This window comes from Pinus tabuliformis, chromosome 7, assembly GCF_031772625.1.
Source record: "Pinus tabuliformis cultivar Carrire ecotype Pingquan chromosome 7, CPIR1, whole genome shotgun sequence".
In the NCBI taxonomy this organism is placed as follows: domain Eukaryota; kingdom Viridiplantae; phylum Streptophyta; class Pinopsida; order Pinales; family Pinaceae; genus Pinus; species Pinus tabuliformis.
This window is the reverse complement of record NC_142293.1, coordinates 1,912,302,335-1,912,329,661: the sequence shown is the minus strand read 5'-3', so window position 1 is coordinate 1,912,329,661 and position 27,327 is coordinate 1,912,302,335.

Genomic DNA, 27,327 nt, shown 5'->3' with positions numbered 1-27,327 from the left:
GATTACAACCTCCTCTTATGCAGGAATTGGATTTATGAGATGGATGCCATAGTGTCATCATTATTTCGCATCATTTGTTTTCCTCATGAGGGGAGGATTGTAAAAGTTGATCAGATGGACTATTCTCCGGGTGACTCCCATGCATCTTGTGATTCTACTCTTCGATTAGTGGACAATACTAGGCAACCTATCAAGACTTTAGGAGTTGGGATGTACTCTTCTTTAATGGGTATTTTTTTATCTTCCTTCTCCTTCAGCTAAAATCAATACTATTTCATCCTCCAAGGGACCTTATCGAAGAGAGTTCTTTCGAACTCATTATTTTTCGAACCCTTGGCCTTTACCTTCATCTAACACCACATTAGATGGAGGGCGGGAAGGTGGAATGGCATGTCCTATGTCTGCAACAGAAATTTCTTATCAGTCTATTTTTAATTCTACTGGCTTCCATCCTATTCCTTTCTCACCAGAGGAGTTAGATGGAGATGTGGCTCTCGCCTAGACCCTCGATTCAACTTCGGCTTAGGATTACTTAGATATAGTCTTACCATTCGAGGAACAAATCCTAGAAGCAATGATGGGTGTTGATAGACCATGGGATGATCTACGTCATCATTCATATTTCCTCCCTCATTTGCAAGAAATTGAGTCGAGTTTTTCCAGTCCTTCTACTAGTGATGTTCATACAAGTTTAAGCCCTTTGGCCCCAGTACAGTTTTCTATTGAAGGTAACATGTGTGTTATCTCACAAACTGTACCAGTGAACATCTCTAGGAACCCTAACATAATCGAAAATGTCTTCATTGGAGCTGACTGTTCCCCTGAAGAAATTCAAACTTATACCGATCTCTTGAAAGAGTTTCTTGATGTGCTCGCTTGGTCTTATGAGGAAATGCCTAGAATAGATCCATCTATTGTCTAGAATGAGATCAAGATATAAAAAAATGATAAACCTATTCATCAAAAACTTTGACTGGTTAATCCTAGAAAAGCAGTAGCTATCAAAGATGAAGTCAAAAAGCTACTAAAGGTGGGTTTCATATACCTCGTTCCTCTGACTGAGTGGGTCTCTAATCCAATCCCTGTAGAGAAAAATCAAGGAATTATTTGAGTATGTATTGACTTTAGGGACCTAACTAAGGCTTGTCTGAAAGACAATTAACCCACACCCTTTATTGATCAAATTATTGATGAATGTGTGTGTAATGAAATTTTTTCGTTCATGGATTGATTCTCTGGTTACAGTCAAATTACTATCTGTCCATAATATCAGCACAAGACAACCTTTATTTGTCCTTGGGGTATGTTTGCATACAAAAGGATGCCTTTTGGCCTCAAAAATGCTGGAGCCACTTTTTGGTGGGCCATGTCTTATGCTTTTCACGAAATCAAGCATGTTGTCTAAGCATATCTTGATGATTTAGCTGCTCGTTCTTGAAATAGAATTAATCACCATAAACACCTTCAGTTGATCTTTGAGTGCTACCATTTTTGTAAAGTCTGGTTGAATCCGAATAAGTGTGTTTTCGCAGTCACATCCGGATAGTTGTTAGGATTCATCGTGTCAACAAAAGGGATTCATGTTGATCCCTTCAAGGTTGAGGCAATACTTCGATTTCCTCCCCCATCTTCCATATGTCAACTTCAAGGTCTCTGTTATCACAAAATCATCACAGAGGGTTGCAACTAAGCATGATCTCATGTAACTATTTCAACCTATCTTTAGACCAAAGATCAGCCTCTTTGATCAGAGAGGGCTCTCTCAAAACTCTTAATGAAATCCTTCACACACTAGAGGGCTAACTCTTTATCTTTTTATGAAAACATAAATGGTTGGAAACACACCAAAATGAATCCCATTGGGCTATGGAGTCTACAATATCAAGTGAACAAGAAAAACACAGTGATCTCATAGAAATCAAGGCTCTAAGCATTACAAGTCAAACAAATTCCACCACACATAGTCTGTTGTATACACAGGAAGTCAGAGCATATAATCATGAGTTCTGAGTGATTGCATACAACAAAACCATAAAATAACATAAAATATAAACCACCATCACTTCATTTGACCATGATAACACTTCGAGAATCTTGAGAAGAGTATAACTCTGTTTTTACTATTACTTTCAAAAAGGTCTTACAGTGGCCCAAAACAACACACTTTTTCTATTAAGTATCCAACCTTTTTTACATATCAATTCTTCCTATATATAGCCTATCAAAAACTACTGTACGAGGCTCCTCAACGAGCATGAAGGGAGTTCGTTCTTTTTACATAAATGACCTTAACTATGACATAAACCAACTGATTGATTGCAAAAGTTATGATGCTACGAAAACAGGGGATTCCATCATACTGGCCCTTTAAGTCTCCTTCCTTGTATACCCTGCTATGTTCTTCGAAGCTTGCCACCTGTATCATTGCCGTAACAACCATATCCAAACTAGAAGCATGTTCAATGTATATACAGCTCCGGATTCTTGATGCAAAGATGATTCAAACAACCGAAAAGAAAATGAAGCCTATATTCTTGGTTGCTGCCCCCCTCGGTGTCCATATATTAATGATCCATCTTTGAGCCTTTTACACCTTGGATAGCCTCGTGTGATTGAAGAGAATTCATGACCCAGCCATCTCAGAACTAGACAAGTGTATCATCTTACACCTCAGCAGCTCTATCCAAACCCTAAAATTTCGGAGATAAAGTGACTTTTTAGCAAAAAACAAAACTTCGCCTTTTTCTTTGAATATTTACCTTTGGCCTCCTTAACAAAATATCTGACTGATCTTCTATACTCCCCAGGCTAGTATTAGACCATCTTTTAAAATATATGCTGACCTCAGCATTCCACTTCAAGCTTTAATCATAACCAGTCATCTACAGCAGTTTCGTAGCGCGCTACGAAACTGCTGTAGGTCATTAAAATCAATTTTATGAACCTCAAAACAGTATCACTTCAAATTTATAATTCTTCAGTCATTCCATACAAGCAAAAAGACACAAAAAGTCTCAAAAACCTTTGACAAGATAGTGACCCAAAATATATCAAAATTTGAGAACACACAATCCTCCTTGAATCATTTAGCTAGCTTGTCTAGCTTTTCTCTCAGACTGATGACCTCCTTCTTCAACTTCTTATTTTCTGCTTTCAGACTTACATTCACTTGTTTCATAGTTTTTGCTTGTTTTAAAGCTGGTATTGTCCATACATAGGCATCGGACACCGAACTAGCTTGACTGATCATTCTTGCTTTACCTTTCATCACAGCTTTCCTATAACTGGTATACCTTACTGCCTTCTCTTTAAAAACATTTGAGACCTGAGGTATCTCCTTACTGACTCCAGCTTGTTTTTTGAGGGCAATCACATTGCCACTTTGACTTATAACCACCTTTTTGTCCTTACTCTTGTTTTTAGCTGCTTGGACCATTTCAGAGAAAATTTCAAGTGCCTCTGTCCTAGGCATGTCTGAAGAGACTCTCTCTTTTTGAACCTTTTCTGCTTCCTTCATTTGCCTCCTAGTCATTGGTCTACGGGGTTTAAAAGCATACTCTACCCCTGGTTCTTCAAACTTTAATTTTTTAGAAGCCTTTGACTTCTTTGAACTTTCAGGTGAAGATAGTGTTAGATCAATGTGCATTGGCGATACCAATTGATCTTGTTCAATTTCAAGGGGTTCAACTTGAATTGGGTGCTCTTGTTCTAATTCAATGGCTTCCAACAAATCATTTAAACTACCCTTAGACACAGGACTCTCTTCCACATGAGCTAACTTTCCTTTTTCTTTGTTTAACTGGCCTCTAGTTCTTACTCTTGAAATCCTTTCCACTTTACTAGACTCAAATTCATCTTTTCTTTTGTGAGTCTTCTGTTTTGATGATTCTGGTGTTTCTTTAAGAGACAACTTAGAAGCTTCCTTTTCAGATACTTTAGATGACTTTGAAGTTTTGATTACTGATGCTTCAGGAGTTTTTTCAACTGCTAACTTAGGAGTCTTCTTTGTTTTAGCTTCAGGTGTGTCTTTGACTGTTGCAGACCTCTCTGGCTTCTTTGTTTTAGCTTTGGGCTTGCTATGGTCTGTTATTTCTTTTCTAATCTCGGCCAAAGTAGTATCCTCACTCCTATCTTCTTTTTCTCTTACAGGTAAAGGAGTTAGGCCCGTTTTACTAGGGAAACCGACCATGAATACAAATGAGTCCCAGTCCTTACCAATTTTATGTAGGCTATCCAACACCAGTAATTTAACCAGACCATGATGGAAAAGAGAAGTTTCATAGGCTTCCTTCTTCAACTGAATTTTATCACACATCTTAGTAATACTCCTGAATAAGTAAAAGGGTATGTCTATGGAGCTCTTACCAGTAAAGTGTAGCAACAGCTTGAAATGATATGAGTAAACTTTGTTGTATCGGCCTTCACACGTCAAATACTTCTGAATGCATGTCAATAATGTAGCATAATTCTCCTTAAGATAGCTCCTTGGGACAGCTCTGGAGAGATCTTCGTCCACATATGGTGCCTTTAAGAACTCCTTACACGGACCCATATCAAACTTGAAATTCTTGAACCACTCTTGACCACCTCTTGGGATTTCTGTGACTTTAGAAATGACTTCAGGGGAAACCGGGAACTCCAGCATGGCCACTTTTGAATTTAATCCCGTAAAATTCACTGCAAATGCTTTGGTTACTTCTGCATGTCCACCTTTGAGCTTCTCACAAAACCTCCAACAACCAGTAGCTCTGAATGCCTTTGCTATTTCCTCATCCCTGAGGGTTACATCTAATCCCTCCGGTTCTGTTCTCACACATCTCCCTGAACGATGCTCTTTTTTCTCCATATTTCTTAGCACAATTCTTCACAAGGGAATGACAATGGTTTGCAGCACAATAACAGTTTTTACGCTGTAGAAATCAGGCTCGCTTGCAGTAGTCTGTTTAGGATAAAGCTCAAGCTTTTCATAAAGCAGAGAACATTCATTTGTTATGAAAAACATATTATGACACGACCACTCTCTATAACGTCCCCCAAACTGACACCTAACTCAATGAGATCAGACCTGATGGCAAAGTAATGGCTAATCATGACATACAAATGGTGTGAGGAAACAATCATGACCGGACACGTGACTCATCACCTTTCGGATTAGACAGTTAAGGAAAAACGCTGCATAAAAACCCGAAACCCCGATTTCGTAGCACGGGTAGTTCAAATTTAAGGGAATGCGCTACGAAATCGCTGACAAACGAGCCGCTACGAAAACGCGCAAACAGTTTTTAGCAGCAGAATTGACCAATCATACCCGCGCTGCGAAACTGCGCAAGTACCTAAGACATGATACCCGCGCTGCGAAACTGCGCAAGTACTTTTGACAAGACATGACATAACTAATTATGATGAAAGATGACTAATGCCCTTTCCTTTACACGAATTTCATTCATAACTCTTGCATTTTCAAAATTTAAAATTGACACAAGTTAACAAAGCTATTTACAAGACCACAAGACTCTTCAAAACTCATGGACAATTATCATATACATAGACTATAGTTTCTGGTGATAACAGCGGCTCCACTAGGGATAGTGTGCCCCTGTGGTACACTAAGAACACGTAGTACCAGTGCTTTATCCATTTATTACACTCACATCTGGCTTACAAGCATTCCTCTCAAACTTTGTGGGCCTTCTCCTCGGGCTAAAATCTGCTAGTTCAACTTGTCATTTATTGCTAGCACAAAACACTTCAAAAACCATGATTATTTACAATGATCATGAACTACTTGGCAAACTTTTCACTGATAATAATGCTTTAAGAACCTGCCATTGACAGGCCCACCAGCATACTGTGATCCATCAACTTCTTGCAAAATATAAGTATTGTTTCCATGGAAAGCAGAGATTACATATGGTCCCTTCCATAAACTCTCAAATTTACCATGTTTGCCCTTTTCTTCAATCCTGGCTTCCCATTTCAAAACCTTGTCATCAATTTGAAAAGTCACATCTTTAACCTTTTTATCAAAAGCCCTCTTGACTCTATTCTGATTTTGCTGATAATCTTCAACCACTTCACTTCTTTTTTCTTGTAATGCAATCAATTGATTGATTCTCCTTTGTATGGCATTTGGCTCTTCCTCAAGTCCTTGAATTAATTTCATAACTGGGACACCAAGAGACGTTGGAAAAATAGCTTCTGCTCCATACACAAGTTCATAAGGAGAGGTTCCAATAGATCTTTTAGTGCATATGCGATCAGCCCATAATGCATACTTCAGTTTCAAATGCCAAGTTTTCTTGTTTTCCTCCAACAATTTCTTGATAATCCTCACAAGACTCTTATTTGAACTTTCAGCTAAACCATTGCCTTGTGGATAATAAGCTGTTGAGTGACCAAGAGTAATATGATATTGATGGCAAAAGTTTATCATTCTTTTAGACTTGAATGCTTGAGCATTGTCTGTGATAAGCTTGAGTGGACATCCAAACCTTGACAAAATATTGTTCTCTAAGAAAGAAATAATGACTGCATCATTAGCTTGTCTAGTTGGTACTGCCTCTATCCACTTTGTGAAATAATCTGTGGCTGTAAGTATCCACCGATGTTGGCCTGATGAAGAAGGATGTATCTCACCTATAAAATCTAGCCCCCACTGCTGAAAGGGCGCTTCTACATAAATAGGGACTAGAGGCATAGGCATGAGTTTTCTTTTACCTTCAAACAACTGACATTCATGACAGGCTGCAACCTTTTTATAGATGTCTTTGAACATGGTGGGCCAAAAATACCCAGCTCTCAATATTTTGTTAGCCGTAGCCTTTCAATAATGGTGACCTCCACAGTCTCCTCTATGAAATTCTTCAATCACCTTATCAACCTCTTCTTCAATCAAACAACTTAGTAGAATCCCTCCAGCATCCTTCCAGAATAAATTCTGCTCATTAACAAAATATTTAAGAGATTTCAGCTTAATAAAACGAGCTTTAGACTTGGGAAGATTATCAGGGGCTCTGTTGTGTTGTAGTACAAATGAGACATCCTTATACCATCCAGATATCAGAAATTTTTCATTAATTTGAACCAACTCTTCCTCTTCTTCAAAAATTTCTGATATTTCTGCATTAAAGTTAATATCACTGCAGTCTAAATTTGAGTGAGTTAGTAGCTCTGCTAACCCTTGACCTTTCACCAATTTAGTTGGCCTAATTTCAATATCATATTCCAACAATTTGGCTATCCATTTCCCTCTTTTACCATCCGGGTCTGCTTGTGTGAGAATTTCTTTAATAACAGCACTTGGCACAAATGCAATAATATGAGAATGAAGCACATAGATTCTGAAATCTTTGATTGCCTTAACCAAAGCATATGCTTGTTTTTCTAAAATGTTATACTTTAATTCAGCATTTGCCAATGTTTTACTAAAGAATGAAATAGGCTGCTCCATACCTTGATTCCCTTTCTGCAAAAGAACCCCAGCGATTGTATCTTCAGAGGCATAGGTGAATATTAAGAATTCCTTGGAGAAATCAGGACTAATAAGAACCGGCGCTTGGGTGAGTGCTTTTTTAATTTCTTCAAATGACTTTCTTGCCTCAGCTGTCCATCTAAAGTCTGCTCCTTTCTTTAGCATTTTTGTGATATACTTAACCACCTCTGCAAAGTTAGGAATGAACCTCCTAACAAAATTGACTTTACCAAGAAAGGACTGCACTTCTTTCTTACTCCTTGGCAAATCCAATCTTGAAATAGCACTAACTCTATTTGGATCTATTTTAATGCCTTCTTGAGAAATAATATGCCCAAGCAACTTACCAGAAGTCAATGCAAAGATGCTTTTAGTTGGGTTCAAAGAAATGCCGAACCTTCTACACTTCAATAATATCTTCTCCAGATGCTTTAAATGATCTTCCTCTTTCTTTGAAAAGACTGTAATATCATCAAGGTACACCACAACTGATTTATCTTTCTCTTCTGCAAAAGCAATGTCCATAGCCCTTTGGAAAGTCGCCCCTGCGTTCATGAGGCCAAAAGGCATCTTGGCATACATAAATGTGCCCCATGGTGTGGTAAAAGCTGTCTTCTCCTGATCCTCTGGATGAACAAGGATCTGATTGTAACCTGAAAAACCATCTAACATTGACATTCTCTGAGAACCTACAATATTTTGCAACATGAGATCCATCTTAGGAAGAGGGTAATTGTCTTTAAGTGAAGCCTTGTTTAAATTTTTAAAATCTATGCAAATCCTTATTTCTCCATTCTTCTTCCTAACTGGTACCAGGTTGGCTAACCAATTAGAAAATCTGATAGGAACAATAATCTTTGCATCATACAACTTCTTAACCTCTTTCTCAATTAATGGCATCAGCAAAGGATTTATTCTTCTCAATTTTTGCTTGAATGGTTTCTCATTTGGTTTGATGGGAATTGTATGTTGTATAACTGAGGCATCATACTGTTTGAGATCAGTATAATTCCATGCAAATACATCAATAAACTTCTTCATTAATTCAATGTACTTAACTTTAAGATCAGCTGATAAAAATTTGGAAATTTTGACCCATCTAGGCGCTACTAAATCACCTAGATTGCAATTTTCTATTTCTTCTTCATTTGCCTGCAACCTTGGCGCCTTAAAAACATCATTCTGATCAAAAAGCTTCTCAAGTGGAATCAGACCCTTAGGAATAAGATTATTTTGTAGCTGCAACACCTCAGACTTTTCTTTTGTTTCCACTAGCATGTTTTGTTGATCAATTTGACAATTCTCAAATTCTCCTTTCAATTCTAAGAAACTTTTCACCTGTTGGTCATCTTCAAATACTTGCCAATTCAGTATATTGTCAGGGATCACTGGTCTATGGCGGACTTTCACTTCATAATGATCAGAAGTATTCTTAGGAATGACAAAAAGACTAGCTGCTACAGCAAGGGAATCTGCCATGGAATTCTGATCTCTAGTCTTAATATTGAAAGTATATGACTGAAATTTCTCCAGTAATTCTAACACCAAATTCCTATAAGCTCTCATTCTTACATCTTTTGTTTGATAAGCCCCTTGAACTTGCTTTATAACTAGTTCAGAGTCTCCATACACAGCAATGCTCTTTGTCTTTAACTCAATCAAATTTTCCAAGCCCAAAACCAGGGACTCATACTCGGCCATATTATTAGTGCAATCAAAATTGAGCTTATAGGATAAAAACTTACTTTCATCAGTTGGAGACATAATCCAAATTCCAGCACCAGCGCCTTCTTTACCAGCTGCTCCATCAAAATACAAAGACCAGCAACCAGGGATGTCTTCTTTATCATTTTGCTGCTGCTCTACACACTGATTTTCTGCCTTTCCTTTCTGTGACTCTTCTCCCACTGATTCATTAAATAAAATTGCTGACCCCAAACCTGTGTCACAAGAATAAATTGGAAAATTTTGTGGTTTGTCTTTACTACTCACCATATATGCCATTCTTGTTTCACGGTATAATCTTCTCTGTTCTCCAAAAACCGGAATAGTAGCAAAAGTCAAATCCATTTGCATAGTACCTTTAATCTTAGCTGCCCATGATCTTGAGAGTAAAATCCCAAATTTAGGTGGAACATCCGCCACAACAATATCCATGACAGTGGTCTTGGCTGGGATTTGTGTTAGTGATACAACCATATCTTTAATTAACCCAATACAATGAACCCTCTTAGAATCAAAAGAAAATAGATCTTTATAAGGTCTAGTCACTTCCAATCCTAGCCTTTCCATAATGACTTTGGGCATAAGGTTATGAGATGCTCCTGAGTCTAGCATGGCATTATGAAGAGTCATCTCATGTATATTGATACTTATATAAAAAGGAGGAAATTCATCATTCTGCTCATCTTCTAACCTTGGGCCTAAACAAATGATAGGATTGTCTTCTTGCAAATTTAAGATATCAGCTCCTCCTGGAGGAGAGTTAAGCATTTCCACAATCTTACTCCTATATTTGTTTACTTTCAAAATCTCATTAAATGGGACTGAAATTTTGATTTTAGCCATCTCATTTTCTATGTTAAACACAGGATTAGATCTTTCCATTTCCTTAGGAAGAGCAAGAACTTGACTAACCTTCTTCTCAACAGGAGAATCATTGTTTTTATCAGCTTGCTTAGGCCTTTCTTGTTTGTCCTCCACTGCTTTTGAAACACTCTTTTTGGGCTGAGCTTTATTTGCTGAAATAGGCACCTCTCTATTTCTGAGATTATATTGCTTTTGAATTTCAAAAATGGCATGCTGATACCCTTTTAGAAAATCTGAAGGTTCTTCCTCAACTTTCTGTTGACTAGATTCATCATGTTCTTCTTTTGTTAAAAAGATTTCTGAATCTTCCTCACCAAGGCAATGAATAGCTTCCTCTGGTTCCTCAGTCTCTTCCTCACCATCTACCATATTTTGCTGAAATGGAGGTCTTACAGGAGGATCAGCTGGCTGATTTCTGTTTTCCCTTGGACGTTGTTGATTTTGAGGTCTCCTAAACTGAGGATTTCTAAACCGAGACTCTTGTTGTGCTTGAGAAGCAGCAGTATTCCCAAGTGCTAGTTGATCCATTAACTTTTCCATAGTCTTCATCATGGTTTCAAATTTTTCATCTTGAGCTGAAGTGGAAGGCCTCTCCTCTTCCTTAAGTTTGGTCTTAGCCATCTTAGACTTTTTAGCAGCAAGTATATTTACTTCAACTTTGATAGCATCATTTTGCATATCAGCCAATGTAGCAGACTCTCTTTCTCTGAGTAAGAGGGAAAAATCAGATTCAAAAGACTCAGCATATCTTAATTGAGCCAAGGCCCCAGGAGGTTTTAAGTGAGCTGGAATGGAATTATAAATCTTATTGAACCTCTTAGAAAAGCTTTGAATAGTCTCATCTGGAGCTCTTCTTAAATTATTATATTCAGTGAGAGCCTGTACTGGATTAGTTCTATTACCCCACTTTCTCAAAAAACTATCTTCAAACTCAATCCAACTGTGAATGCTACCAGCTCCCAAGGCTTTGAACCATTTCCTAACCTCCCCAATAAAGGACTGAGCAAATAATCTCAATTTGACATCTTCATCATCTACTTCATACCTATCAATAAAGTCATTGAATCTATCTACATGCTCTTCAGCTGTGATGTCTTCATCCCCTCCCCAGGTTGGAATCTTAGAAGCATATTTATTTGGTAAGTCATGCAAAACAGCAGGGAGGGCCAAAGGGGCATACCTTGCAGGTACAGCCATGATGAAAGGAGGAACAGCAGCAATAGGTATGTTAGGACCAGAGCTAATATGAGATGAAAGTTTAGGACTGTTTGGACTTACAGAAGCAGAGGACAAAATATGAGTACGAAAGGGACTATTAGGACTTTGTAACCCACCAACAAATGAGCTCCAATTTGGGAGTGGTAACCCAATATTTGAGTTAAGCAGAATTTCAAAAGGATCAAGCTCCTTAAGCTGTTTTAAATCTTCTCTTTCTAACAAAAGCTCAGAAGACACAATTTCCCAAAACTCCTCTTTATCTTTTTGTGAAATTAGAGAAGAGGTATCAATCCCTCTCTTTTGTAAATCCAAGATAATACCTATTACTTCTTCTTCATTTTCAGACCTTAATATGACCTCTTGAACCTTATCATCCACAAGTTTGTTTTCAGGACTTCTAGAAAACTCGAAAAATAATGATTTTGAAATACTTGAAGTACCTGGTATATCAGAGAGCTTCTGTTTTCTCCTTGAAATGGTATTAGGATTTTCCACAAGCCTATGTGGATTTGGATCAGGGTTACTCCTTGTGTACCTTCCTTTCGAAGCCACTTTTAAACTTTTCAAAAACAAATGGAGTCACCAAGGTAGAGTGCAACCTCGAAAAACATTTGAACTCCTGCTACCTTCAGAAATTCAATCTTTAGCTCCCGGCAGACGCACCAAAATGTTATCACAAAATCATCACAAAGGGTTGCAACTAAGCATGATCTCATGTAACTATTTCAACCTATCTTTAGACCAAAGATCAGCCTCTTTGATCAGAGAGGGCTCTCTCACTACTCTTAATGAAATCTTTCACACACTAGAGGGCTAACTCTTTATCTTTTTATGAAAACATAAATGGTTGGAAACACACCAAAATGAATCCCATTGGGCTATGGAGTCTACAATATCAAGTGAACAAGAAAAACACAGTGATCTCATAGAAATCAAGGCTCTAAGCATCACAAGTCAAACAAATTCCACCACATATAGTCTGCTGTATACACAGGAAATCAGAGCATATAATCATGAGTTCTGAGTGATTGCATACAACAAAACCATAAAATAACATAAAACATAAACCACCATCACTTCAGTTGACCATGATAACACTTCGAGAATCTTGAGAAGAGTATAACTCTGTTTTTACTATTACTGTCAAAAAGGTCTTACAGTGGCCCAAAACAACACACTTTTTCTATTAAGTATCCAACCTTTTTTACATATCAATTCTTCCTATATATAGCCTATCAAAAACTACTGTACGAGGCTCCTCAACGAGCATGAAGGGAGCTCGTGCTTTTGACATAAATGACCTTAACTATGACATAAACAAACTGATTGATTGCAAAAGTTATGATGCTACGAAAACAGGGGATTCCATCATATTGGCCCTTTAAGTCTCCTTCCTTGTATACCCTGCTATGTTCTTCGAAGCTTGCCACCTGTATCATTGCCGTAACAACCATATCCAAACTAGAAGCATGTTCAATGTATATACAGCTCCGGATTCTTGATGCAGAGATGATTCAATCAACCGAAAAGAAAATGAAGCCTATATTCTTGGTTGCTGCCCCCCTCGGTGTCCATATATTAATGATCCATCTTTGAGCCTTTTACACCTTGGATAGCCTCGTCTGATTGAAAAGAATTCATGACCCAGCCATCTCAGAGCTAGACAAGTGTATTATCTTACACCTCAGCAGCTCTATCCAAACCCTAAATTTTCGGAGATAAAGTGACTTTTTAGCAAAAAACAAAACTTCGCCTTTTTCTTTGAATATTTACCCTTGGCCTCCTTATCAAAATATCTGACTGGTCTTCTATACTCCCCAGGCTAGTATTAAACCACCTTTTTAAATATATGCTGACCTCAGCATTCCACTTCAAGCTTTAATCATAACCAGTCATCTACAGCAGTTTCGTAGCGCGCTACGAAACTGCTGTAGGTCATTAAAATCAATTTTATGAACCTCAAAACAGTACTACTTCAAATCTATAATTCTTCAGTCATTCCATACAAGTATGAAGACACAAAAAAGTCTCAAAAACCTTTGACAAGACAATGGCCCAAAATATATCAAAATTTGAGAACACACAATCCTCCTTGAATCATTTAGCTAGCTTGTCTAGCTTTTCTCTCAGACTGATGACCTCCTTCTTCAACTTCTTATTTTCTGCTTTCAGACTTACATTCACTTTTTTCATAGTTTTTGCTTGTTTTAAAGCTGGTATTGTCCATACATAGGCATCGGACACTGAACTAGCTTGACTGATCAAGCTTGCTTTACCTTTCATCACAGCTTTCCTATAACTGGTATACCTTACTGCCTTCTCTTTAAAAACATTTGAGACCTGAGGTATCTCCTTACTTACTCCAGCTTGTTTTTTGATGGCAATCACATTGCCACTTTGACTTATAACCACCTTTTTGTCCTTATTCTTGTTTTTAGCTGCTTGGACCATTTCAGAGAAAATTTCAAGTGCCTCTGTCCTAGGCATGTCTGAAGAGACTTTCTCTTTTTGAGCCTTTTCTGCTTCCTTCATTTGCCTCCTAGTCATTGGTCTACGGGGTTTAAAAGCATACTCTACCCCTGGTTCTTCAAACTTTAACTTTTTGGAAGCCTTTGACTTCTTTGAACTTTCAGGTGAAGATAGTGTTAGATCAATGTGCATTGGCGATACCAATTGATCTTGTTCAATTTCAAGGGGTTCAACTTGAATTGGGTGCTCTTGTTCTAATTCAATGGCTTCCAACAAATCATTTAAATTACCCCTAGACACAGGACTCTCTTCCACAGGAGCTAACTTTCCCTTTTCTTTATTTAGCTGGCCTCTAGTTCTTACTCTTGAAACCCTTTCCACTTTACTAGACTCAAATTCATCTTTTCTTTTGTGAGTCTTCTGTTTAGATGATTCTGGTGTTTCTTTAAGAGACAACTTAGAAGCTTCCTTTTCAGATACTTTGGATGACTTTAAAGTTTTGATTATTGATGCTTCAGGAGTTTTTTCAACTGCTAACTTAGGAGTCTTCTTTGTTTTAGCTTCAGGTGTGTCTTTGAATATTGCAGACCTCTCTGGCTTCTTTGTTTTAGCTTTGGACTTGCTATGGTCTGTTATTTCTTTTCTTAACTCGGCCAAAGTAGTACCCTCACTCCTATCTTCTTTTTCTCTTACAGGTAAAGGAGTTAGGCCCGTTTTACTAGGGAAACCGGCCATGAATACAAACGAGTCCCAGTCCTTACCAATTTTATGTAGGCTATCCAACACCAGTAATTTAACCAGACCATGATGGAAAAGAGAAGTTTCATAGGCTTCCTTCTTCAACTGAATTTTATCACACATCTTAGTAATACTCCTGAATAAGTAAAAGGGTATGTCTATGGAGCTCTTACCAGTAAAGTGTAGCAACAGCTTGAAATGATATGAGTAAACTTTGTTGTATCGGCCTTCACACGTCAAATACTTCTGAATGCATGTCAATAATGTAGCATAATTCTCCTTAAGATAGCTCCTTGGGACAGCTCTGGAGAGATCTTCATCCACATATGGTGCCTTTAAGAACTCCTTACACGGACCCATATCAAACTTGAAATTCTTGAACCACTCTTGGCCACCTCTTGGGATTTCTGTGACTTTAGAAATGACTTCAGGGGAAACCGGGAACTCCAGCATGGCCACTTTTGAATTTAATCCCGTGAAATTCACTGCAAATGCCTTGGTTACTTCTGCATGTCCACCTTTGAGCTTCTCACAAAACCGCCAACAACCAGTAGCTCTGAATGCCTTTGCTATTTCCTCATCCCTGAGGGTTACATCTAATCCCTCCGGCTCTGTTCTCACACATCTCCCTGAACGATGCTCTTTTTTCTCCATATTTCTTTGCACAATTCTTCACAAGGGAATGACAGTGGTTTGCAGCACAATAACAGTTTTTAAGCTGTAGAAATCAGGCTCGCTTGCAGTAGTCTGTTTAGAATAAAGCTCAAGCTTTTCATAGAGCAGAGGACATTCATTTGTTATGAAAAACATATTATGACACGACCACTCCCTATAACGTCCCCCAAACTGACACCTAACTCAATGAGATCAGACCTGATGGCAAAGTAATGGCTAATCATGACATACAAATGGTGTGAGGAAACAATCATGACCGGACACGTGACTCATCACCTCTCGGATTAGACAGTCAAGGAAAAACGCTGCACAAAAGCCCGAAACCCCGATTTCGTAGCGCGGGCAGTTCAAATTTAAGGGAATGCGCTACGAAATCGCTGACAAACGGGCCGCTACGAAAACGCGCAAACAGTTTTTAGCAGCAGAATTGACCAATCACACTTGCGCTGCGAAACTGCGCAAGTACCTAAGACATCATACCCGCGCTGCGAAACTGCGCAAGTACTTTTGACATGACATGACATAACTAACCATGATGAAAGATGACTAATGCCCTTGCCTTTACACGAATTTCATTCATAACTCTTGCATTTTCAAAATTTGAAATTGACATAAGTTAACAAAGCTATTTACAAGACCACAAGACTCTTCAAAACTCATGGACAATTATCATATACATAGACTATAGTTTCTGGTGATAACAGTCTCTAAGGAAAATAAAATTTCTTAAGGAGATTTATAGCCAATTATGTCGAGTTCACAAAAGGATTTATGAATTTTCTTAAGAAAGGGGTCTCATTTTTATGGGATGATTTCGCGCAATGATCTTTTGATGCTTTGTAAAAAACATTAACCTCTACTCCATTTTTGAGTCCACTTGATTATAGCAGAGATTTCCTCTTGTATCTCACTGTTGTAGAATCAACCATTGGTATGGTTCTGGTTTAGGAAGATGATGCCTTAAATGAGCATGTAATCTACTATCTAAGTCGAGGCTTGGTAGGTCCTGAACTGTGCTACTCTCCCATCGAGAAATTAGCTTTGGCAGCTGTCCATGCTATCCAGCGGCTTCGGAATTACATTTTGCTTCAAAAAACATTTGTCTTAACAGTTGCCAATCCATTTTAGTTTGTTCTTAGTAGGCGAGTAATTGGGGGAAAATATAATAGATGGATTGTGATTTTGCAAAAATTTGATCTTGAGTTCATGTTAACTAAATCTAAGAAATCTTTAGTATTTGCAGAGTTGATATCAGAGCTGTCTTGTGAGGAAGAAATTATTCACGAGGAAAGTTTTCGTGATGAACACTTATATCATTTTTCTTCACAAGATCCTTGGTATGGGGATATCATTATATATCTCCAAACTTTGAAGCTTCCTCCCGCTTTTTCCAAATATGAGCGTAGAAATTTGCATCACCTCGCAAAGAATTATGTTATTATAGGTGACACATTATATCATCGCGGGATTGATTCAATCCTTAGGCGTTGTTTAAACTTGGAAGAAGCTGAGTCAATTCTTAATTATTGCCATAGTGGATCTTGTGGCGGTCATCTATCCGGGCTTGCAACAACCCAAAAAAATTTGCGAGCATGCTACTTTTGGCCTTCGATCTTCAAAGATTTTATTGAAGTAGTCAAAATATGCCATCCTTGTCAGGTATATACTCGGAAAATGTGTGCGCATCTAGTTCCGCTTTTCCCTGTTATCATCATTGGTCCTTTCACAAAGTGGGGCATTGATTTTACTATTTGTGATCCGCCTTCAGCAAGAAATCACAAGTACATCATAGTGGTCGTAGACTACTTTACGAAGTGGGCTGAGACCATGCCTACTTTTAAGAATGACAGTGAAACAATGGCCTTGTTTTTCTTCAATCAAGTTATTTCCTGGTTTGGTATCCCTAAAGAGATTGTCACAGATCATGGCAATCATTTCAAAAATCAACTGATATCTGAATTGGCTCTCAAGTTGGGTTTCCGACAGGAGAATTCATCTCTGTATTATCCTCAAGCCAATGGGAAGGTTGAAGCCATGAACAAATCCCTTAAAATCATCCTAAAAAGGACAATTAACAAAGCTAGATCCAATTGGCACATCATGTTGTATCCAGCACTTTAGGCATACTGAATATCAGTTAAGACTACCACTGACTTTACTCCTTTTCAACTGGTTTACAGGTTGGAATCTATATTTCCTGTTGAATGTGAAATTCCTTCCCTTAAACTAGTTGTTGAACTTCTTCCAGAGACTTCTAATCTCGAGGAGCGCCTCGTTCATTTGGAGCATCTCAATGAGTAGCATCGAGAAGCCCATAAAAAAGGGTAAAAACTCAATACAATAAAGTTGTCCATCTTAGAAATTTTTTTGAAGGTGATGTTTTCATGGTCTACAATTAAGACAAAGACACCTTGGGGATAGGCAACTTTAAGTCTATGTAGTATAGTCCCTTTATAGTCAAGTGAGTTTTGAAAAAGGGAGCTTATGAATTAATTGAATTTGAAGGAAACAAGTTGTTGGAGCCAAAAAATGGGCTCTACCTTAAGAATTACTTTGCTTAGGCTTCAGCCGAGCACTTACTTGTTTGTATATATTGTATGTTTGTACATATATATTTACGGTTTTAGTGATGTCGATATTTTTTATCTGCTTTGGCAAGTATTCATGGACAATTCAATATATTTAGGATTCACCGATGGTGCAAGTAGGAATACCCGAAACCTTGCTTCCGCGGTTTGGGTGATTTATTATCCATCTGGCCAGTTGATAGTTTCTAGAGGAGTATGTATCGGTATTGCTTCGAATAATATTGTCAAATATACTATCGTTATAAATTTTCTATCCGAAGTAATATCTCTTGATATTGATTCATTAGTGGTTTATTTAGACTCACAACTGGTGGTATCTCAGTTGAATAACGTTTATTGAGTACGAGATCCCTATTTGTATCGCCAATTTCTGAGAGTATAGTTGTTGCAACAATCATTTGTTTATATCGCATTTGTTCACATCTCACAATCAGAAAATTCTTTAGAAGATTCTATTGCTAATCAAGCATTGGATTGGCATATATATCATTCATCAAATTAGAAAACATAAAAAATAAAAGAAGTATCATCTGTATATATGATCATCATAAAATCGCATTTATATAGATAAAGTGTTTTTTTCCAAAATAATTTACAAAAATCGGGACAAAATTCCCTACAAAATTTGGGCATATTCCCATCATCATGTCTAATCATAAAAATATATGATCATCTATCTAGCTGGCTCAGGATGAGAAGCTAGAAAATAAACAATGCATTGGCCACACGCCAAAACAGATGCACCAAGTCCCGTGGTACTCCTACCATGCGATGTTGTATTTCCTCAGGTAAGTCCTCTATGGTTATCATGGGTACTTGGTGAGTCAGTCTCACCATGTTCCTGTGAACGGCATGGAGAACTCTCTCTATCTCAGCTGCAGCCCCTTCGGCATCTCTTCCATGATGCCTATGTCAAGGAAATCCATCAGGTCTCACTGGCCCCACATCTGAAACATGATCACATATTTTGCAAGTGTCATGTCTCATAAAAATATCTTTTCATTTATATTAAAAATCCAAAAAAATCTTAAGAAATTCAAAAAATCAAAAATTGTTACCTATGGCGCCCCATGTTGCATCTGGTGGAAATACTAAATCTGGATCTCCTCGAAAATCCATCCTAGCATAGGGCTAGTCATCGACTACGATGACCTGTTGATCCCACCATCCGAAAAACTCGTCATCAAAATTTATCCTGGGGACATCATCACCCCCTAGGTGTTTCATTAGTTCATTCCATTTGTCCATCCATAGATCCCTCAGGCTACTGATGATTGATAATAGCTTGGGTCAAAGCCCAGGTACTTTCTCAAAGAAGAACAAGCATAAGATTGTGCCGTATCCAAAATTCTTTGTCTAGCCCTTCTGAATGGAAGTGAGTTGGTTCTTCATGTTGGTCAATAGAGGTGTACACCAATCAAACACGGTAGTGAGGCATTCCACTGCTAGGCTCATGGATACATGTGAGGCCTGATGTAAACTAGTAGAACTGTTTACCCTAGCGATGGTAAATAGTAGGATCTTCAAGTATAAACTCTGTATGTGCTTGATTGGAATCTAAATTCGAATCTTTTTAGGATGACCAAGACAGTATATTTGGACGTAGTCTTCTACACTGAGACTACCTCTCGTCCTACTAGTAGAATGCACTATCTCTCCCCTTTGAGAAAGACCGATAATGAAGTAAATATCTTCTATCTTGATCCTTAGGGGCATCTGATCGATCATGAATGCATTATCCTCTACACTCCAGTAATGAATAAGCAACTCAAACAATTTTTTATTTACCTTCATGTTTAGCATTTTAAATAATTTTAGCAAGCCACAACCTCTCAAAGAATATAAGGCGTTTTGATCCTCCTTTACTTGGTTATCAATGGCACTATGCTCTCTTTCTCGCGAGGTGATTGTCATCCTACCCAAAAAATATGTTTCAAATCATTAGATTTATGTTTCAATTTTTTTACTCACGCACACGCGGGTTCCCTTTTTACACAATCGCATGTAGGGCCCTCATATATGCAGGTTACCTGTATTCAGCCCGCGTGTACGCAGAGTTGAAATTTTTAACATATTTTCTTATGGTCAAATTATGAAAAAAACATCTAAAAAATATCACAAATGATTAAAAGCATGATAAAAGGGCTACCTAGAAGTTTTGGAGCGATTTGAACAGTTGGATTAGATGGAGGAAGTTTGTTTGAGTTTGTCTCCACAGTCCCTTGCTCAAAACACAAATGACAAAATGTGAGTCCAAAAGTCCTTATATAGGTTGCAAAATGAAAATTATTTTTTTAAAATTTGATTTTCATCTTATGAAGTTTTTGATCTTTTGGCTTGGAGTGTTGGGAATTGGTTGTCTTTACAAGAAATTTTGGAGACTTCTTTGAGAAAGCGTTTTGGTCCCATCACCGTAGACCCATTATGGCAGGTATCGTTTTCTTATTGGTTAGGGAATACCACTTTCCACTTGATTTTGCATACTAGCCTCCATACTGCGATATGTTTGCCATAGGGTCGACCCCATCGTGTCTTGGTTCACAAACCATTTTCACTCGCTGATTTTAAAATCTAGAGCCAACCTTTACATGGGCATCTTAGTTAGATCCTCGCTAAATTTTTTTGCCCATGTTTCTATATCGAGTAGGCTCGGGACTCATCTTTAGTGCCACCATTACTTGTGCGTTGTGTTAGCTACCTATACCAATAGGTTTCATATTTCATGATTGGCTATGAAAGGACCAAATATGCTTTGCTTTGATAACTCAAAGATCACATATTTCCAAGATAATCCAATCTATGTATATAGCTAGGTATGGACTTAAGATTTTGATGGATGGTCCAACAGTCTAATCTGGATCATTCCATGGTTTAAATTTGCAGTTGTAGAATAGAGAAGAAAGTCTGTCCAAACTGTTTAATCTTGGCAAACAAGTAGTTCAGGTAGAGAAGAAAAGGCTCCCAACAGCTTAATCTGGGACCTTGGAAGAAATAAGGGTAGAGGTAGATAGAAATAACAAAGAAAAAGCCAAAGAAAAGAAAAGGCAAGTAAGGGTCTGCAAGTCCAAGTGCACCCTCCAAGAAGAAATAAAAAAATGTTAGGCAAATAGTTGGGTAAGTAGTTGGGGGTTGCAGAAAGGTTATCTTTACCATTGCAGATGTGTTAACTGTGTTTACCAAGGCAAAGTCTATCAATTGACAAGGTGTTCACCTTCATCAAGTTACAGCAAGGAGCATGACTAACCTCCCTCTTTCCCCCTTCCATTTCATTACTAACATCCCCTCTTCAGCTGAGATTCATGGAAGAAGATCATGGTTTCATGGTGGTTCTTGTTCATTCGAAAGCCACATTTCTTGTGTAAAAATCTTTTCATTTTGATCTACTCTTTAAACCAAGTGTTTCACAAACAGACTCAGTTTTTTCTCCCTTTGTTCACCCCCCATCCATATTAACTTTAACTTTACTATGTAAATCCCTATATCACCTTTCCCCTACTAGTATTAAACACCATGGTGTATAAACCCCAAATTTTGTATAAATACCCCTCCCCTTGGCATTATAGCCAATAAGTCCTATGACAGGGATCAAAGTGACATCTGGCCACTTGGATGAACCTACGCCTCATCTACCCCCCTTTCCTCAAGTCATTCCACTCACTAAACTGTTATTTGCCAAGAAAAACCTTACAAAACCCCTTTACCCATGAAAACCCTTTGAAACTACCAAAAATCCCGAAAAAACCCACTTTCCGTTGCCTAACCAAAAGTTTGCGCATATATTCGATTTTCGAAATATATTGAAAAAGCATTAAAAAATATGTATTTATTCCTCCGCCCGCTGCCTTATCCACCTATCACGTCATCGCCCCGACAGCCGTCCGATCTGATCTAGAGCATCCAACGGCTCTTATCACATCGGAGCGGCTCCGACGTCCGCCGTTTACTCGCCGTATATACCGGTCACGTCACTCCCCCGATAGATGTTGGATCGAGCCCTCCAGATCCGACGGTCAGCATCGATATCGGAGCGGGTCTCACGTCCGACGGATATCGTCCGATATCCATAAAATGGTTACGTCACTCGGCAGCCACGCGTCCTCGCCACAGCTCGTCGGAGGTACGTCTGACAGATTCCCCCCCGTACCATAAGCGGTGCGATATGAAACCGCTGGCTGTTTCCGGTTTCGGCTTTTCCGCCTATGCTACGTCACCTCCGCGTCATCCCACGTCACTGCCACCATGCCGTCATGTCAACCCTTGTGCCCGACCATCGGCCGACCTGTCCTGCCACTTCACCATCCCCGTGGACCAATCAGAGCCTGCCACCTCACCTATGACGTCAGCCGGCCCTGACCCCACCTACGACGTCACGCTGACGTCAGCAGAAAAACGCGCCAAAAGTCTAAAAAGCCAATAATATGGTGAAATTTCACGTTTTTTCACATTTTTCTCACAAAATACATTGTTGCTCCTGCATGCGACTTTCACGTCCAAAGTCCACCAACCTGCAGAACCCGACCATGAGATCGGAGGAGCGCCATTTCCACAGTCATCCGTGACCATTGCCTACTCCTCACCAGGTATTTTCCACCATAAATCCTTCACGTACCTGCTTTATCTGTTTTGTCCCTCAAAAGAGCTTAGAACAGAGAAAACGCTTGAATTCACCGGCAGAAATCCCTGCACCTGCCCCTTTGACAGTTGTGGACTCGAAAACTACCAGCCGAGCCTTGTTTTACCTGCATTTTCATTGAAAAAACTAAGCTCTGACTGCGCAATCGCGGAAGACTCATTCAAACCAAATTTAACTACTGAGAGAGACAAAGAGAGGCCAAACATTGGTCCTAGTTGCACTATAAATAGTATTTCAATTGCTATTTCCTAGAACCACTCTCTGTTCCTGATAATTTCACATCCCTGGTACAGAGGCATTCCTCTGTACTGTCCTGCTCAATCAAAATCACTTTGCACTTGATTCAAAATCCTCCTGTGCAATGGAGACACCTGTAGTACTAAATGTTCAACCTCTGAATGCCCCTCAAAAGAACTTGAAATGGCAAACCTTGGCAGATATGGATTACCAAATTACAGAAGAGAAGCTTATGAGCAGCAAATTCCACATTCATCTGTTGAATGAGTTGAAAGCCAAGCATGAAAATGGGACAGATATATTGGGCTTATGGGATTCTTTCCTCCCTACTTTCAAGCTCCCTCAGGTCAACCAATTCCCTGAACTAATCCACCTCTGTGCTGAACAATATGATGTTTCTCAGAGGGCTGTTGTTGACCCATCTGGTTCAGTACTTTTTTATGTTTCCCCCCAAGCTATCAGAGACATGCTTTGCTTCAACCCTCAGAAGAAGTTGGTTCCTTTATCACTGGTAAACCTGATAAAACAAGGGGATAAACTCACAGATGCTCAAATTGTCAAATGTAATCAATTATACATCAAAACTAACATTGTGATGTACCCTCCAATTATTCATGTATATCTCAATGAGCTGGGCAGAGACCTTGCAGATATGATTTCTCGCATCTTTGGATATAGTTCAATTGAGTATATTGATGCAACTGTGCAGGTAATGATGCTTATGTTTGCTCCTGGCAAGTCACCAATCTGCTATGACTATGCCACCTACATATCAGACAAGATTCATGAGCAATTGATGAATTTAAGGAGAGATAGGATGTTCAGATACACTTCCTACATCTACATTTGATCTTGTACCATCAACATGAGAAGTTTCATTTTTCAATCAAAAGAATGGATGCCCAAGGCAATCCTAGATCAGTGGTCTATTGGCCTTCTGTCTTCCACATTAGACCTGAGTCTCCATACACTTACTGTGAATTCATGGATTTGTTCATCCATCCAGCTATGGCAATGCTGATGAGCTCACCTCCTCCAAGACTCACTGATGACATGCAAAGGATTCTTCAGATGTCCAAAGCTTACAGCATTGGGGATTGGTACTTCTATCAAAACCACGCTATCATCAGGATATATGGGTGTGATCTACCTCCTTTCAAACTACCTAAGTATGTGCCTATGAGGCTATTTGCCCTAGAGTACTTTAGGCAATTTGGCAGAGTTGATGTGCTTCACTTTTCAGGAAAAGGTAAAAAAGCACAGTTGAAGGTCAAAAGCCAACATGGCCATTTTATCTATAACGAGAGGGAGCAAGGATGGAGGGAAGCAGAGAGAATGCTTGAGGCCCTTGGCCTGCAAACCAGTTTCATATGGGTACCCTATGACCCTAATCATTTCATATCTATGAGGAGGCTCAAATATAAGTTATCTGCCTATGATCACCATAGCATCCCTCACATTGAAAAATATGCAAACCAAGACAAATGGAGGAGAGGGACCTTAGAAGAGCCCTTGTCACAAGAAGAGCTGAACAAGAGGGCACTAAGGAATCTAAAGAAGATGGCTGACCTTGAGCTTTGTTCACAGGTATTCACACTTCCAAGCACACAAACGGGAGCAGCTGAATCCTCCTCAACTGCCAAGCAGCAAACTACCAAGGCCACTGAGAATATATCCAGCAGAGGCAAAGAAAAGGAAATGGAGACAGAGCAGACACATCAAGAGAAGGAGCAGTCACCTCCAGTGACTCAAGAGCAGACAGATAAAGAAAGGCAGCAGCAGGCAGAGCAACAACAGCAACAAGATTTGCAGCAAGAAGAAGGGCAACATGACAGACAACAGCCCTTACAGCAGGAGAGAGTAATTGATACTCCAACTTCCACTGAGCAACAGGCTCAGAACATAGTGCCTCCTAGGCCAGAAGTCACCACCGATGCCTCGGTCCTCCAAACTCCTCAAAAGGAGGACTTAAGCAGAAAAAGGGATAGAGAAACTCCCCTCACTTCATCTATCAACCAGGGAGAAAAAAGACAAAGATTAAATGATTTTTCAGAGGAGGACATAGCAATAAGACAGGCATTGGGCATGGGCCCACCCAGCAGAGAAGCTTCAGCAAGTTCCTTCCAGCATGAACAGGACAGGACTATGGGAGGGGAGGTCAACTCCTCCAGCCAGCAAAAAGAAGGACAAGTAAGCATCAAACAACAATTTATAGACATCAAAAGGAGGAATGAGCCTATCAAAATACAGCTGTACAATCATCTGCTAAACATGGCTCCTACTAATCAGCAGAGACTTTTGTCTGCCTTTGATGTAGGTGAAGGCAAAATGATCATGAGTCATTTTATGCCCACAGCACTGCAGCCCCAATCTGCCTCAGATTACCTCAGGACCAACCTGGAGGTCATGGCTAAAGACATACACCTAATGGACAAAATTGAACTGCACAAACAAACTGGTGAGATGGTGTATGCCTCCTTAGCAGATGAAACATTGGAAAATTATAAGCTAAAGAGCAGCCTCAATGCCACAGCCTCTCAACTGGAATTGGAGAAGGCATCATCCCAGGCAAAGGACAACAGAATAAGGTCCCTGGAAGACATAATCATTGAAATTGGGCATGATCCCAAAGATATTTCAGGGATACAGGAAATCTTGAAGTTGAGGGATGCTGACATGGCTGCCATGAGAAAGAAAATCAAGATCCCAGCTACCATTCACCCTCAGACAGATGAGGTAGCCCAACAAAGGCATGAGAAGGACACCACAGATTTGTTGATCTCCATTTATAAACAGCTGGTTCAAGCACAAGAGAAGTTGGGAGAATCAGAGGCTGCAAAGGCAGCATTACAGGCATCTCTGAAACAAAGAGAAGAAGGGCAGACTTCTCAGCCTCCTCCTCAAATCATCAATCTTGAGGAAACTGCTCCTATCACTGCCCCTCCTCCTCAACAGACCAAACAAACAACAACATCTACTTCAGCAGCGCCAACAACTACAGAGCAGGCCCAAAGCCTAGATATGCAAAAGCTGAAGAACGAAATCCAAGTCCTGGAAGCTCAAATGTTGGAGCTCAATTCAGCCAAAGAATCTTTGGCTAAAATCAATGATAGATATGATAAATCCAAACAAACTGTGGCAGAGAAGGACAGGGAGGTGAAAGCCCTCAAAAACAAAATAAAAGAGCTAGAGAATGAGCTCAAGTTAGATAAAGTGGTGGTCGAACTGAAAATAGTGCTATGGGCTAACATTGGTCAATCTATCAATGAGCAGTGGCCATATATTGAAACTATCCATGAGCAACTAGAGCTCATCCCAAAGGCACAGAGGGAGATTCACAGATCAAGAGCTCAATTGAGCAATATGCCTGAAGTGGCCACTAGAATGATCAATATACTTAACCATAGAACAAGTTCTCAGTTAGCTACCATGGGAATTACAAACAGAACTGAGACTATCCAAATGGTCAAAAGGGTTCTCACACTGAGAAACTTAGTGCAGACATTGGAGAGAAGAACCCAGGATATGCAGACTGAGGTGAACAAGTTTTTAGAAAAGTTTCAAGTGTTAGAAAGCAGAGGACTCCCTGGCTTACTGAACAGCGCAGGGAGATTGTTCACACATGACCAGTATGCTAAAAGGGTCAATACATTTGCCACTAGCCAGATCAATGATAAGCCCAGCACCTCAGAGGAAACAGGGCCAGCCACAGGACAATCTCTTTACAACAGAGTCGAGAATCTATTTTTTATAATGAATGAGATCAATCACCTGTTTGGGGTGGCTCCCAATTTCTTCAAATACACAGAGGCAGAGGAGGCAATGGATGTTATTCTCAGGCATCAACTCCCTACGCAAGAATGGTGGACAAATGCAATACAGAAGATTTTGTAAACAGGGAGCCACTTAACAATTTTGTTTCTTAAAGAATATCAGTTGTAATGCAGAGAACAATTCAACAAAATCAGCATGCATTATGGATTAAAGCTGAGCCAACTCAGCAGATGTATCGGCCAACAAAGCAGAAATAGAAAACTGCAGGTGGCAGGGCCGAGAAAATGCAGCGCAGCAAGAAATAAAGACACATTATCTAGCGTTAAAGCAAAACGGCTCAACCGACTCAATGACCTCCAAAGGTCAAATTACCCTCTGACAGACATAAAGAGCATTTATGCTGCATTCAAAGTTGCAATAACTTCTTTTCCTACTTTCTGTACGCATTTATGAAGATATTTTCTCTCTCAGATGACTCAATACCTGAGATATTTTGTATAAGCATTGCTATAAAGTCCCCTTCGTATGAGCTTGCAAGGGTGGTTGTTGATTTCTCCTAAAGAAATTCTTATGCTGTAATCCTTTCAGAAGTCTAATAAAGAAAGTGATGGAATTTCTCGGATTTCTGAAGTGTTGAATGCGTTCTGGTGTCTGTTGATAACTACTGGATTCCTGTGTATTTCACCATACAATAAGTCTCTGTAACTCTCTCTGTTAATTAGTTGTTTTGTTAAAATCCATATGTGTTATCTGATTTTCAATACTAAGCAACAAGGAAAAAGAATAACTTTCAGGATTTATTCACTGAGTACCCTGAGTTCAATCTGTGTTGTTTATGAATGTTTTCTTCAGCTGTAATCTAGATAAGTGTAATTCTTAATTGCTGCACTTTCAGAATACACCTTTCACAGTGGCCTTTGTCACAGGAATTCAAG